Consider the following 14,924-nt stretch of genomic DNA (forward strand, 5'->3'; position numbering starts at 1 on the left):
ACACACAAATGTACAAACACTTGAAAATATTTGCAGGATACAGAGTGCATTCAGAAAGTATTCAGACCCCTTCACTTTTTTCACATTTTGTTATGTTGCAGCCTCATGCTGAAATCGTTTAAATTCATTTTTTCCCTCATCAATCTACACTCAATACACCATAATGACAAAGAGAACACAGGATTTTAGAAAGTTTTGCAAATTTATTAAAAAGAAAAAACTGAAATATCACATTGACATAAGTATTCATACCCTTTGCCATGACACTTGAAATTTAGCTCAAATGCCTCCCATTTCTCTTGATCATCTTTGAGATGTTTCTACACCTTGATTGGAGTGCACCTGTGGTAAATTCAATTGATTGGACATGATTTGGAAAGGCACACACCTGTCTATATAAGGTCTCACAGCTGACAATGCATATCAGAGCAAAAATCAAGCCATGAGGTCGAAGGAACTGCCTGCAGAACTCAGAGACAGGATTGTGTCGAGGCACAGATCTGGGGAAGCCGACAAAAAAATCTCTGCTGCATTGAAGGTTCCCAAGAGCACAGTGGCCTCCATAATTCTTAAATGGAAGAAGTTTGGAACAACCAGGACTATTCCTAGAACTGGCCGCCCGGCCAAACTGACCAATCGGGGGAGAAGGGCCTTGGTAAGAGGTGACCAAGAACCCGATGGTAACTCTGGCTGAGGTCCAGAGATCCTGTTTGGAGATGGGAGAAACTTCCAGAAGGACAACCATCACTGCAACACTCCACTGATCTGGGCCTTATGGCAGAGTGACCAGACGGAAGCCTCTCCTCAGTGAAAGACACATGAAAGCCCGCTTGGAGTTTGCAAAAAAGCACCTAAAGGACTCTCAGACTGTGAGAAACAAGATTCTGTGGTCTGATGAAACCAAGATTGAACAGTTTGGCTTTCGTCTGGCCATTCTGCCATAAAGCCCAGTCCGGTGGAGTGTTGCAGTGATGGTTGTCCTTCTGGAAATTTCTCCCATCTCCACACAGGATATCTGGAGCTCAGCCAGAGTGACCATCGGGTTCTTGGTTACCTCTATTACCAAGGCCCTTCTCCCCCGATTGCTAAGTTTGGCCGGGCGGCCAGCTCTAGAAAGAGTCCTGGTTGTTCTAAACTTCTTCCATTTCAGAATTATGGAGGCCACTGTGCTCTTCGGAACCTTCAATGCAGCAGAAAATTTTTTTGTAGGCTTCCCCAGATCTGTGCCTCGACACAATCCTGTCTCTGAGCTCTGCAGGCAGTTCCTTCGACCTCATGGCTTGGTTTTTGCTCTGATATGCATCGTCAGCTGTGAGACCTTATATAGACAGGTGTGTGCCTTTCCAAATCACGTCCAATCAATTGAATTTACCACAGGTAGACTCCAATCAAGGTGTAGAAACATCTTAAAGATGATCAAGAGAAATGGGAGGCACTTGAACTAAATTTTAAGTGTCATAGCAAAGGGTCTGAATACTTATGTCAATGTGATATTTCAGATTTTTCTTTTTAATAAATTTGCAAAACTTTCTAAAATCCTGTTTTCTCTTTGTCATTATGGGGTATTGAGTGTAGATTGATGAGGGAAAAAATGAATTTAAACGATTTCAGCAAAAGGCTGCAACATAACAAAATGTGAAAAAAGTGAAGGGGTCTGAATACTTTCTGAATGCACTGTATATACACAAGCAGATAACCCAGTTCTACTGTGCTGTTGTAAGGGAATTATTTTCCAAGAGTGGAATATTTAGGGAGTCTGACAGGAATGTCCTTTGACAGCATAAAGGCAGGAGCCCATGGAAATTCCTCGTAATGTAAAATGTGACCAAGTTCTCAACCTGTCCCAGCCCCAAATCCTCAATCCAAAGTATTCAAGCGCTACTCCAAACCCAAAGGCTTCAATCTCATTCCTGCCCTCCACACTCCAAGCATTCAAACACCCTCCCCACCCCAAAGCATGTAGAAACCCCCCTTTTCCAACTTTGTCCCTTCTCTGACCCCTTTCTTATTCAAGTCTTCAACCCCTCTTCCCCCTCCACTCCAGGAACACACCCCCCACCCCACTTCCACCCCATTCCTCTTCAAGTCTGCATACCTCACGCCCTTCCAACACCAAGTCCACATCCCTTCCCCATCTCCCAACACCAATTCCGCATCCCTCCCTATCTCCCAACACCAAGTCGACATCCCTCCCGCATCTCCCAACATAAAGTCCACATCCCTCCCCCATCTCCCAAGACAAAGTCCACATCCCTTCCCCATCTCCCAACAGCAATTTCACATCCCTCCCCCCTCCCAACTCCCAACTCCAATTTCGCATCCCGCCCCCCTCTCAACTCCAATTCCGCATCCCTCCCCCCTTCAAACTCCGTGTCCACATCCACATCCTCACCTCTCCCAACTCCACATAACAGTCAATAACTATTAAGACTGTTAAGGTGTCTAGGTAAAATAAATCGACAGAAAGGTAACCATACGTTGACATAATTGACTGAATAGTTTGTGGTTATATAATAATAATAATAATACATTTATTTTATATAGCGCTTTATATATATATATTACTTCCAGTAGGTGCGCAAACCAACGACTGAGTATATACACCATGTGCGCAATAAAAATGAATAAAACTTGAAATTGGGATCTCTGCATCACTCCTGTGAGATCGATCGGCTATCTCCGTACCACTGGTCTGTTCAACCAAAACTGACCGGGGAACACAACAACAACAACAACAACAACAACAACAACAACAACAACAACAACAACTAGAAATTGCAAGAATATCGACATTTGTAAACCTCTGCATCCACTGTCCGAACCCAAGAGCTCATGAATGAGGCATCATCCAGCATTATAGGTGCTGTGGTCACATTTACCCTATTCAGACACAATCATTCAACTGGCATTTATACACAGAATAGATTGATACATCTCAGTTGCAATTACTCTAGACAGCATTTGTGTACATCTTGTGTCTTTCCATAATAATTTCCAATACTGTACATGTTAAATACATCGGTAAGGATTTGTGTAATAGTAAAAGTTAACCTATCTAAAGTAAAATTGATCTTTATTAAATAGATTTGTATGTGAACGAGCACGATACCTATCACACATAAATAAACCTCGATAAAGAGTATAGATTATAAAGGTGTGGCCCTTCACAACAACAGGCAGATGCAGAGAGAGACACAGGATGAAAAGACACCACACATTATAAACACGGGATTAATAGTCTCGAACTTAGACATAATTCACCTTTAAGGTATTAAATCAACTTAGAGTGGTTAAATGAGACAACTTTGTCAAAATGTTCCCAAAGCTGTCTCGGTGAAGTAGTTGAGGCAGTAGTCTTTGCTGCATACCACAAACCACGGGCGGTACGAGTAAACGCATTGTGGAATGGGTGCTGATAACATTGACACAATCCCCACTCAGGGTAAAAAATCGACTAATGCTTAAACAAGTCAGGAGACGACGATGGTTCAAGAGCGAGGGGTATTCAACGACAAAGGATGGACTATAACCGAAACAGGATCGGAAATGTCAAAACGAAGGTTACTGACCTTGAAATGAGATTTTAAAAAAAAATGTATAATCAGTTATGAGGTTAGTTAGCTATGCAATACCGAAAATTCAGTGAAAATGAAATGAAAAAAAAAAAATGAAACAAAAAATGAAAAATGAAAAATCGAGCTCCGTGGGTCTAGACACATGACATTGGCCTAACCAAATATCGAAACCCCTATCAGATTCCACCAAACCCCTCGGAGAAGATGTAGCTTGAACTCGATTACCCCCCAAAAAGACATCTGTTTCGGGCATGGCTCCACCCACAATGGGCGCAATACACCCACTCTAGGCAGGACACAACTAGATCATGATATCAACCTCCCACCCAAGTTTCATCAAGATCGGATGATATCATCGGGTAGTTATGCTGCAGACACACACACACACACACACACACACACACACACACACACACACACACACACACACACACACACACACACACACACACACACACACACACACACACACACACACACACACACACACACACACACACACACACACACACACACACACACACACACACACACGACGAATGTAGTGGTCACTTGATAACTCGTGAACCAATTAGATATTTAAAATGTTGGGGTTACATTATACAAGTTTGGCGAACCATTAAAGCCAATTGGGGCGCAATATTAAAGTTGGTCCGTGAGCAGACACGCACCACAATCCCTTCGGGAACAGTCAAGGATTGAAAGAGGAAACATCTTACAAAGGTTGGAATATTAAACAAAAGGAAGTCTTACTTCAAAACTTAAAACAACTGATGAAGATCTAAAATAAATAAATAAATAGATAAAAATCGACAAATTTGGCTCCAATATAATGGTTAATGGACTGAATGATCATGCCATGAAAATTCCCAGGTTAGACGTGGCTGAAAACTAGTTCGGAATTTTTCAAAATGAATCATTCCAAATGATGCAATCATTTTTCAACCGCATGAAAATACATTCTTCTCCATTTCAAATGACAGACCACATCATATTAAACAGAATCTTCAATTCTAGCGGAAATCAAATCCAACTGTTGAATTTCAGATTAAAAACACTCAACATCGTAAACAACATCATCACACACAAACACGCTCACACGCACAAACATTAAGGTGCTTGAATGTTTTTTTTTGTTCGTTTCTTTTTTGTACAGGTTCTTGGGCTCATGGAAGGGTATATCTACATTTCCGAGACATTAGGCAACACTGGTGTCGACTTCAGACAAACACAGCCGTACGATAATGGGAAATGATTCCACTTCCGTTGTGCACTTAAGGAGCTGGCTGGATCGTATGATGCCGCTTTCTTTCCTTGCCGCATTCAGCAGGGCAAGACATTTATGTTGATCACTTTTGGAATGTATATGATTGACTGTTAAGAGGTATAAAATGCGACTGAGAGGTGATCATCAGTGACGTCACAAACATGGTAGTTCTATAATTATTTTCCTTTCTTTTCACAATCCAAATAGCTTTGATGAAGAGCGAGTCCCAAAAAGTCAAGGCTTCAAATTTTTTTTCTTGACAGATAACCTAAACTGTTTTATTCTTTTTTATTTTTTATCCTTGTGCTAACAGCAACACTAACCACAAAACAAAATAGTGACGATGCAGGCCCACATCCCTCAAATGAACAAATGCAAAATTTTCAGAGCTGCAAAGTCATAAAAATGTGTCATAACCAAAATCATGTTGTTCATAACAAATATCTATAGTGGTTTCAAAAAGCATAAAGTATTGTTACGTCGGAGGGTAAAGGAATATCTAGAGCCAGGTAGATCTGTATAGGTAACATGCTTCGACTGTCGCGATAGGGAATCCACCCTGTAATAAGTTCTGTGTTTTAGGCGGTTTGTCGGGGAAGTGTATACCTGTGAACATACAAGGATGTTCGGGTGTTAAATAGTGTAGGGACTAAGATAAACCCCTGTGTGTCAGACCTGGTAATCATTCCTTTGTCCCTTATGGCAACGCACACATATAAACACTTAGATAGGCCCTTTAGTGCACACATTAATTAATTCCCCTCCCTTACCACAACGACTTTGGAAAAAAGGCAGAAAGCCAGGACGGGGCACCGCCGATGGGGCCGCAGCCAGCCACACCACCAGCTGGCCAAGCAACCAGCCTCTTGGCAGGCTTGGTAACCCACGCCAAAGGGAACGTGTGATTGGTTGGTGTGGAAGGCGCGAACCTCCAGCCAATCAGGGTGGGAGGCGCGAAGACGCAACTGAGGAGGAGGTTGTTCGTTGGAGGGAAGGCGCTAGAAGGTTCGGTGAACGGCGGGAAGCTACGAGGCCCTGGGTGGTAGCACGCGAGGACTGACGTCAGAGGCAAGCTGATAAAAGGGCGTGCTGCATGACATTTTATTCTCTTTCTCTTGGCTCTTGGCGCTGCACAACCTCTCTGTGCTCTGTCTTTTTGTCTCTCTTCGCGCTAGACCTCGTGTTGGAGATCGGCCCCTTCGGGTTGGAGATTGGCTTCGTGCGGGGATCGCTGGCCCGGGGTTCATTCCGCGTGGTGCTTTTGGTTCCTTGTGGTGCATCGGTGCTAGGAGCGAGGGACCTCATGGCGTGCCGCGGACCGAGTCGCATCGGGGCCTGGCGAAGCGCGCGAGGGAGCGGACGAAGGGTTTCTTCGCGCCGGAGCTTGGAGCCGCGTTTCGACGGTGGACAAGACTACAGACAGAGAAGGACGTACCACATTTCCCCGTACATGACGAACGTGTTCTTTTCGTAATTCATTCCTGTGTGGCGTATTTGAAGTGAGGTGTGTGGGATCCCAATTTAGGACTATTTATTCATCGTCGCGTTTCATTGTTTCGGGGTCGGAATAAATCATTATTTTTGTACATTGAATTGGGTTTTCAGAGAGACATCGTAAGAGTGTGAGATTTGTCAGGATTGAAAGACATGTTCCACTTGTTTGCCCAGTCTGTGATTTTGTCCAGGTCTGCAGAGAGTGAGGAGGCTGCAGACTGCCGATCTGAGGGATGAAGAATGGAGCAACAGAGAGTAGAGTCGTCAGCAAAGAGATAGAGAGGATTTTCAAGTGAGTCAGAGAGATCATTGATGAAGACCAGAAAAAGCACAGGGCCCAGAACCCTGCCTTGGGGAACTCCGGCCTGAACAGGAAGAGGAGATGAGAGAAACCCATTCAGGGCCACACGTTGACTACGACTAGAGAGGACGTCCGCCAGCCATGCGTGGAGATTACCATGGATACCAAAAGAGAGTTTGGTGAGCAGAGCGGGGTGCCAGACCGTATCGAAGGCACGTGATATGTCAAGGGAGACTGCTCTAATTTCCTGTTTGGCATTGAGGACCTCCATCCATTGTTGAGAAAGCAGAAGCAGCATGTCCAGAGTAGAGTGACCAGGTCTGAAACCAAATTGATGATCAGAGATCAAGCCATTGGAGAAGAGGAAAGATTTCATATCTGAAGCAATGATGGATTCCAGGACTTTGCTGATAATTGGGAGAAGGCTGATTGGTCTGTAGTTGCTGGGATCTGTTTTTGCACCTTTTTTGTGCAAAGCAGTGATGTTGGCAGATTTCCAAGCAGATGGAAGATGACCTTGAGCAAAAGAGAGGGTGAAGAGAACAGAGAGAGGGAGTGAAAGAGCGGAAGAACAGGATTTTAGGACCCGTGGGCTGATGCCGTCAGGTCCAGTTGCAGAATCAGGGCCGAGGGTTGACAGAAACTTTTCCACCTTGTCAGGAGGGAAGGACGCAGAGTCCAGGAGGAGCTGGGTAAGACTGGGTACGGTGGGTACAGAGAGGGATGGGTTTGGGACACAAGATGTAGAGGCAAACACAGAGTTGAGGCATTCAGCTTTTTCACGTGCGGAGTCAGCCGTGTGGCCATTTGAGGTAAGGGAGGGGAGGGAGGGGATGGAGGGGGAACAAACACCAGAAACAGATTTGACCAGACGCCACCAGGATTTGGAAGAGGGAGAGAGATAAGGGAGTTCGGTCCTGAGAACGGAGAGATATTGTTTCCTGGCTCTCCTGAGGGTGGACACACACTTGTTTCGGGCTTTGTGAAAGGAAATGAGATTTCCTTCCGTTGGATTTGCTTTCCAGGAGACGAAAGCAAGTTGTTTCTGGGCAATAGCCTCACCACAAGATTCCATGTACCATGGACGGGAGGAAGGGTATGACAACTGAAGACGAGATGGGATATATCTGTGCATGAGAGAGAGCAATTTACTTTGGAAGAATTCCCAGGATGAGTTGATGTCAGAGGCGGTAGAGATGGGAGACCAGTCCAGATGATTGATGGCTGCTGGAAGACCGTGCCAGTTGGCCTGAGTGAAATGCCAGACTCGTCGATGCTGAGGAGGCTCTCTGAGAATGGTCAGAGAGATGTCCACTTTAACAAGCACATGATCAGAAGAGCCAATTGGAGCAGAACAAGAGCAGCAGACATTTTCAGGGAAGTTAGTCAAAACCAAGTCCAGAAGAGAAGATGCTCCGTTGACTGAGATCCGGGTCGGGAAATTGACAGATTGTGTCAGTCCCAGTGAGTCACAGAAGTCCTTTGCTGAAGAGCCATGGCTGGTGAGAGAGGTACCCACACCCAGCCAACTGGCATGGTGACAGTTGAAATCACAACATATGAGGAAGAGAGAGTTGTTTTTTTTTTTTTTTTGTATACAAGATCGAGGCTCGTGAAAGAGCTAACATTAATCACACAAAAAGACAAACCGACACAAAAACACAAAAAACAAGGGGAGCGGCAGACAAGATGGGGAGAGAGGGGGAAGGACACAAACACAACATTTGAGAGCAGGGACATCGGGAGGACTTGGGGGGAGGTGGGAGAGGAATAAAACATATGAACACTGCAAGGACTCTGGGGTGAATTACCGGGGGTATAAAAGATCAAGGTTTTCGATGGGGGAAGATAAGAGATGGTGGTGAACAGCTGTTTTGAAGACCTGGAGGGAGGAGTGGGATTGAAGGGAGTGGGGGAGTTTGTTCCAGAGGCGGGAGAAAAGGGCAATGAAAGAGTGAAGGTGAGCAGAGAGCCTAGACTTTGGCAGTTTAACCATAAGAGGGTTGCAGGCAGATCTTGTGCGACCTGAAGGAATATTGGGGGGACAGAGCACAGAGAGAGCTGGGGGAGCAAGGCCGGAGAGGTGTCGGTAGAAGACAGAAAGACCACCAACCTGCCTGCGGTGAGTGAGTGAGTGAAAGGCCCTCGGAGTTGACTTCATTGCAGGAGATTCCAATGATTCTGAAAGCTTTGGCCTCAACAGCGTGAAGCCGAGCAAGGTGTGAGGCAGGATCACCAGCCCAGAGGGGGGAACAGTATTCCATTGAGCTGCGGATGAAAGCCTTGTATGTGGTGAGGAGCTCAGGTGTGCCAAGGAAGGACTTCGCACGACGGAGGATGCCCAGTCGGCGACTGGCTTTGGAGGCCAGCTTGGAAATGTGGTTTTCCCAAGAAAGATCATGGCAGATAGTGACACCCAAAAGCTTGAGCGACAGAACTTCTTGGAGAGGATTGTTGAGAAAGTAGATGGGAGGGTTTTCCAGTCGGTCCTTTCGGAGAGACATTGTAAGAGTGTGAGATTTGTCAGGATTGAAAGACATGTTCCACTTGTTTGACCAGTCTGTGATTTTGTCCAGGTCTGCAGAGTGAGGAGGCTGCAGACTGCCGATCTGAGGGATGAGGAATGGAGCAGCAGATAGTGGAGTCATCAGCAAAGAGATAGAGAGGATTTTCCAGAGAGTCAGAGAGATCATTGATGAAGACCAGAAATAGCACAGGGCCCAGTACACTACCTTGGGGAACTCCAGCCAGAACAGGAAGGGAAGATGAGAGAAATCCATTCAGGGCCACACGTTGCCTACGACCAGAGAGGAAATCCGCAAGCCATGAGTGGAGATTTCCCTGAATACCATAGGAGGTGAGTTTGGTGAGCAGAGCTGGGTGCCAGACCATATCGAAGGCACATGATATGTCAAGTGAGACAGCTCTGATTTCCTGTTTGGCATTGAGGACCTCCATCCATTGTTGAGACAGCAGAAGCAACATGTCAAGAGTAGAATGACCTGGTCTGAATCCAAATTGATGATCAGAGATCAAGCCATTGGAGAAGAGGAAGGATTTGATATCCGAAGCAATGATGGATTCCATGACTTTGCTGATAATTGGGAGCAGGCTGATTGGTCTGTAGTTGCAAGGATCTGTTTTTGCACCTTTTTTGTGTAAAGCGGGAATGTTTGCCGATTTCCAAGATGCTGGCAGATGACCTTGAGCAAAAGAGAGGGTGAAAAGAACAGAGAGAGGGTGAGATAGAGCGGCAAAGCAGGATTTTAGGACCCGAGGGCTGATGCCATCTGGTCCAGTTGCAGAATCAGAGTCGAGGTTTGATAAAAACTTCTCCACCTTGTCAGGAGAGAAGGACACAGAGTCCAGGAGCAGTTGGGTTCGACTGGGAAAGGTGGGAACAGAGAGAGATGGGTTTGGGACACAAGATTTTGAGGCAAACACAGAGTTGAGGCATTCGGCTTAGTCACGTGCGGTGTCAACTGTGTAGCCATTTGAGGTAAGGGAGGGGATAGAGGGGGAACAAACACCAGAAACGGATTTGACCAGACGCCACCAGGATTTGGAGGAAGGAGACAGGTTTGAGAGTTCAATCTTGAGTGTGGAGAGATAGTGCTTCCTGGCACTCCTGAGGGTAGAAACACACTTGTTTCGAGCTTGGTGGAAGGAACTGAGATTGCCTTCAGTTGGATTTGCCTTCCAAGACGCAAAGGCAAGTTGTTTCAGGGCAACCGCCACACCACAAGATTCAGTGTACCATGGACAGGAGGAAGGGTAAGACAACTGAAGACGAGATGGGATAAATCTGTGCATGAGAGAGAGCAGTTTGCTTTGGAAGAATTCCCAGGAAGAATTGATGTCAGAGGCATTAGAGATGGGAGACCAGTCCAGTTGATTGATGGCTGCTTGCAGACCGTGCCAGTCGGCCTGAGTGAAATGCCAGACTCGTCGGCGCTGAGGAGGCTCTCTGAGAATGGCCAGTGAGATGTCCACTTTAACAAGCACATGATCAGAAGAACCGATTGGAGCAGAAGAAGAGCAGCAGACATTTGCAGGGAAGTTAGTCATAACCAAGTCCAGAAGAGAAGATACTCCATTGACTGAGATCCGGGTCGGGAAATTGACAGATTGTGTCAGTCCCAATGAGTCGCAGAAGTCCTTTGCTGAGGTGCCATGGCTGGTGAGAGATGAACCCACACCCAGCCAGCTGGCATGATGACAGTTGAAGTCGCCACATATGAGGAAGAGAGAGTTTGGATGAGTTGATAGAAGTTGGTCCATGTTGTCCGACAGAGAAATGTAAATGGAGTCATCACTGTTTGGAGGACGGTACAGAACACATATGAACAAAAGTTGGGAGCGGAGAGAAAGCCGTAGCCAGAGGTACTCCTGTGGGTGGGGTGGAGAGAGGGCAGTGCAGGGAGAGTGAGGAAGAGAGTTTTTGATAAAGATAGCCACCCCACCACCAGGACGAGGCTCAGGTCTATCGTACCGGAGGAGGGAGTAACCAGGAAGAGATATTAAGGAATCAGAGACATCTTGAAGGAGGAAAGTTTCTGTTAAGCAGATCAAGTCTGGATTTTCAGAAGCAACCTGAATGGAGAGATCAATCAGGTTTTAGCGAAGGCCCCGGATGTTTGAGGTCCATACCGTTAGTGAGGAGAGAGGGGGAGCATCGGGTGCAGGACAGGGGAGGGGAGGGGTAGGGTCAGATGAAGGGTGAGAGGGGGATGTAGGAAGAGCAGTTGATAGTGTGTCAGAGATTACAGAAGAGTTACAAGAAAGGGAAGGATGAGGAGGACGAAAGGTTTGATGGTGATGGAATGAGGCACAGTGAGAGTTTGTTTGAGGGGGGGCAGAGGAAAGTAGAAGGTTGGGGGAGGTGGAGGTATGACATCGAAGGGAGACGAAGTGGGGAGGAGGCAGCTTTGAGGAGGTGGGAGGAGGGAGAATTTGGGAGGGATGGTTGGGGGGGAGATTTGAAGGGGAGGGGCAAGGGGGGAGTTTAGAAAGTGGATGATTAATGAAAGATGAACATCTATCTATAATTCCACTAATCTCTGTGTGTATGTGTGTATGCGACAACGATTTCTCGACAACTACCGGTCCGATATACTTGAAACTTGCCAGGTATATTGCTGGGGACCCGAGGATGTGCCTTTTCAAGGTTTGAAATTAATCGGACAAGTACTTACCGAGCTATGGCGATTTAGCCGTTCGCCGTTCGCTTTGGCGTTGCGAATGGACCAAACCATTTCATGTAAATAGAGGGGGGGGTTCTGTGGTCGTTGCGAATGGACCAAACCATTTCATGTAAATAGAGGGGGGGGATTGTCACTGTACTCGCAAGCCGTTCGCCGTTCGCTTTGGCGTTGCGAATGGACCAAACCATTTCATGTAAATAGAGGGGGGGGGATATAATTTTAGATATATATATAGTACGGGCATATATATAGTACGGGCATGCCCTAGTATCTAACAAATTGGGTTTGTTGTGATTTTCAAGTTAGCGATTCGTTTGAGAACGATGGAGGGATGGAATGAATGAGAATTTAGAGCATGGAGTGATTTGGAATCATAAGAGATTGAATATTTTTTTGAAATGGAATGAGTTGAAGAGGAAATTGAAAGGAGCCTTTTAAATAAGAAGAAAAACAGCGTGTTGTTATAAACCACTGAATAAAACACTGAAGGGGATAGTTGAAACATATTTAAACAGAACTGTGAAGAACAATCTTATATTCACAAAAATACCAATGGGGAGAGGAAGCCTAGAGCGACGACCACGAGTCACTTTAACAGGGCAAAAGGTGGAAGGCAAGGGGAAAAAGGGGGCGGGGCGAGACAGCGCACGTGGGCAGAGGCAAAAGCACACGAGGAGAAAGGGAAATAAAAGTTTCTTTTGTTTGTTTTTTTGTTTGTTTTTGGGGGGGGGGGGGGTGGGGGTACTTTAGACAAATAGTAGATGTTTGGTGAAGCTTGGTGGAGAAGGGGAAATCAAAAAAGCTCGCAAAACAGCGAAGGAAGGAACAACCTTCGACGGGGGAAGCCTGAGGCTGCAAGGCCTTGCTCGTGACACGGCAAACAAACGATTAATTTATGAAAGATAAACACCGAGAAACTTCCAAGGTGCACACTACAAGTTCACACACCGAAAGATAAATACAGTTTCGACAAAATACAACTGTGAACAGACAACTTTGAAAAACGTGGAGACCGTGTGGACCGTCGAAAACCCCTGCCACCCAATGGAGTTGGGATGGGTAGATAGAAATTGGTCCATATTATCAGACAGCGAGATGTAGATGGAGTCATCACTGTTTGGTGGACGGTACAACACACATCTGAACAAAAGGTGGGAGCGAAGGGGAAGCCGTAGCCAAAGGTATTCCTGGGGGTGAGGTGGAGAGAGGGCAGTGCAGGGCGAGTGAGGAAGAGAGTTTTTTTTATAAAGATAGCAACCCCACCTCCAGGACGAGGCTCAGGTCTATCATACCGGAGGAGGGAGTAACCTGGGAGAGATACCAAGGAATCAGAGACATCATGAAGGAGGAAAGTTTCTGTTAAGCAGATCACGTCTGGTTTGTCAGAAGCAACCTGTATGGAGATATCAGTCAAGTTTGAGCGAAGGCCCCGGATGTTTGAGGTCCATACTGTTAAAGAAGAGGAAGGGGAAGCATCGGATACAGAACAGGGGGGGGAGCGGTGGGGTAAGATGTGGAAGATGTGTTGTTGTTGTTGTTGTTGTTGTTGTTGTTGTATACCCCCATACAGTTCTCTCGACCAAGCCCGTGGCACGGAGACAACCGATCCATCTTGCAGGAGCGACCCAGATATCCTACACATCCAGAATGGTGTGCCCTGCCTTCACAAAGTCAGGGCCACGACAGAGTTGGAGGAAGAGAGAGAGAGAGAAAGAAAAAGCGAGAGAAAGAGAGAAAAGAGACAGACAAGAGGGGAAAGGCTGGTCCATGGGGACCGATCGGCACTCTGACCATGACCGCGCAACCCTGACGAATCTGGGCAACATGGAAGAATGGGGAAGATTGGGCCGCCGACTTGCATTGGGGGGTGGGGGGGGTACAACCACCGCAAAGGGGGTCCCCGATAGTTGTAGACCTGTGGTGTTGTCGTTTTTTATGGCAGCATATTCTTTGGACCTTTTCCTCTCCTTGTGTGCTGATTACCTTCTACTGGTAAAAAAGAGAATCCCCCAAAAAAGGTTCAGAACTCGTGCTGAGATGGCTCGGTGGATGCCGAATCGGATAATGAAGAGCAAGGTTATTCTTTTCTACTTCTCATTCTAAAAAAAACGAGTCATATCCAGGGGAAGATGACTCAATTATTGCAAACTTTGATTTTGATCCAGAGCAAAGAAATCTCTCCTACTCCAATGAATTTCCCAAATCCACTAAATATGAGGGGCAAGAAAGCAGTGACAAAGACCAAATGGAAGTGAAAGCAACTCACCATGCAAAAAGGAGAACCAAGGGTAGCTCATAAAAAAGGCGTTCCAATAAGCCAAAGAAAATGTTCTCAATATAAAGGATAAACAAGTTTGCACTTAATCTTTCCCTTTCTGATTTTGTGATAACCGTTGTCTGCTCAGCAACATGTGAGAATGCGTGATGCCAACCATATTAGAATTGCCGAGTAACTGGGCAATCTGGTAGGGCATGTGGAGAAGATGCACATGTTCCATAGAGACAGCCATACATAGTGCATCAAAATCCCAAATGGAGAAACTCCTACAAGCAGAGTAGCTTGGGGTATATCAGGTTAATTGCAAATTACCCAAATCCCTTACACAATCTCATGCTGTGGTGCGTGGTATTGCCACAACCCTCTCAGAAGAACCAACTACAACGCTTGCAGATCTGGAGGGTCTTTCGGGTCAAATACTTCATCTCAAAGGCTGAGAACAATAAAGTTCCACTGACTTTTACTACTTCAGTACGTGAATAAAACTTCAATGACAGTACATCAGCTACCCCGTCCACAGCTGCATCCTCCAATGAGATGCTTTAAGTGCCAGTGCTTTGTGGGATTAAGGCAGCTTCATGCAGGGGCCGAGTATACCATACATTTATTATTTTTATGTTGAGGCTCCAGTCACAGACAATATAATCCTCATCGAGGCCGGGCCTTAAATAAAAGAGCTGCATTGATAGAAAAGTAAAGAAAGAGAATAGCCGAAGAGTTTTTGAGGAAGTAAAAAAAATCTGCTTTTTGAAAAGGGGAAGGTCGTAAGTGTTTGGAAATACATGAGAAGGTAAAGAGTTCCAGA

At 45.9% G+C, this 14,924-nt stretch overlaps 1 protein-coding gene across 3 annotated transcripts in view; it reads right to left on the reverse strand.

Moving 5' to 3' along the window:
* LOC137438176 (serine/threonine-protein kinase A-Raf) overlaps positions 1-14,924 on the reverse strand; it is a 153,490-nt gene that overhangs the window by 102,437 nt on the left and 36,129 nt on the right. The gene's annotated exons all lie outside the window — the stretch shown is intronic.

Source organism: Myxine glutinosa, chromosome 12 (genome assembly GCF_964187855.1).
Source record: "Myxine glutinosa chromosome 12, kmMyxGlut1.1, whole genome shotgun sequence".
Taxonomy (NCBI): Eukaryota; Metazoa; Chordata; class Myxini; order Myxiniformes; family Myxinidae; genus Myxine; species Myxine glutinosa.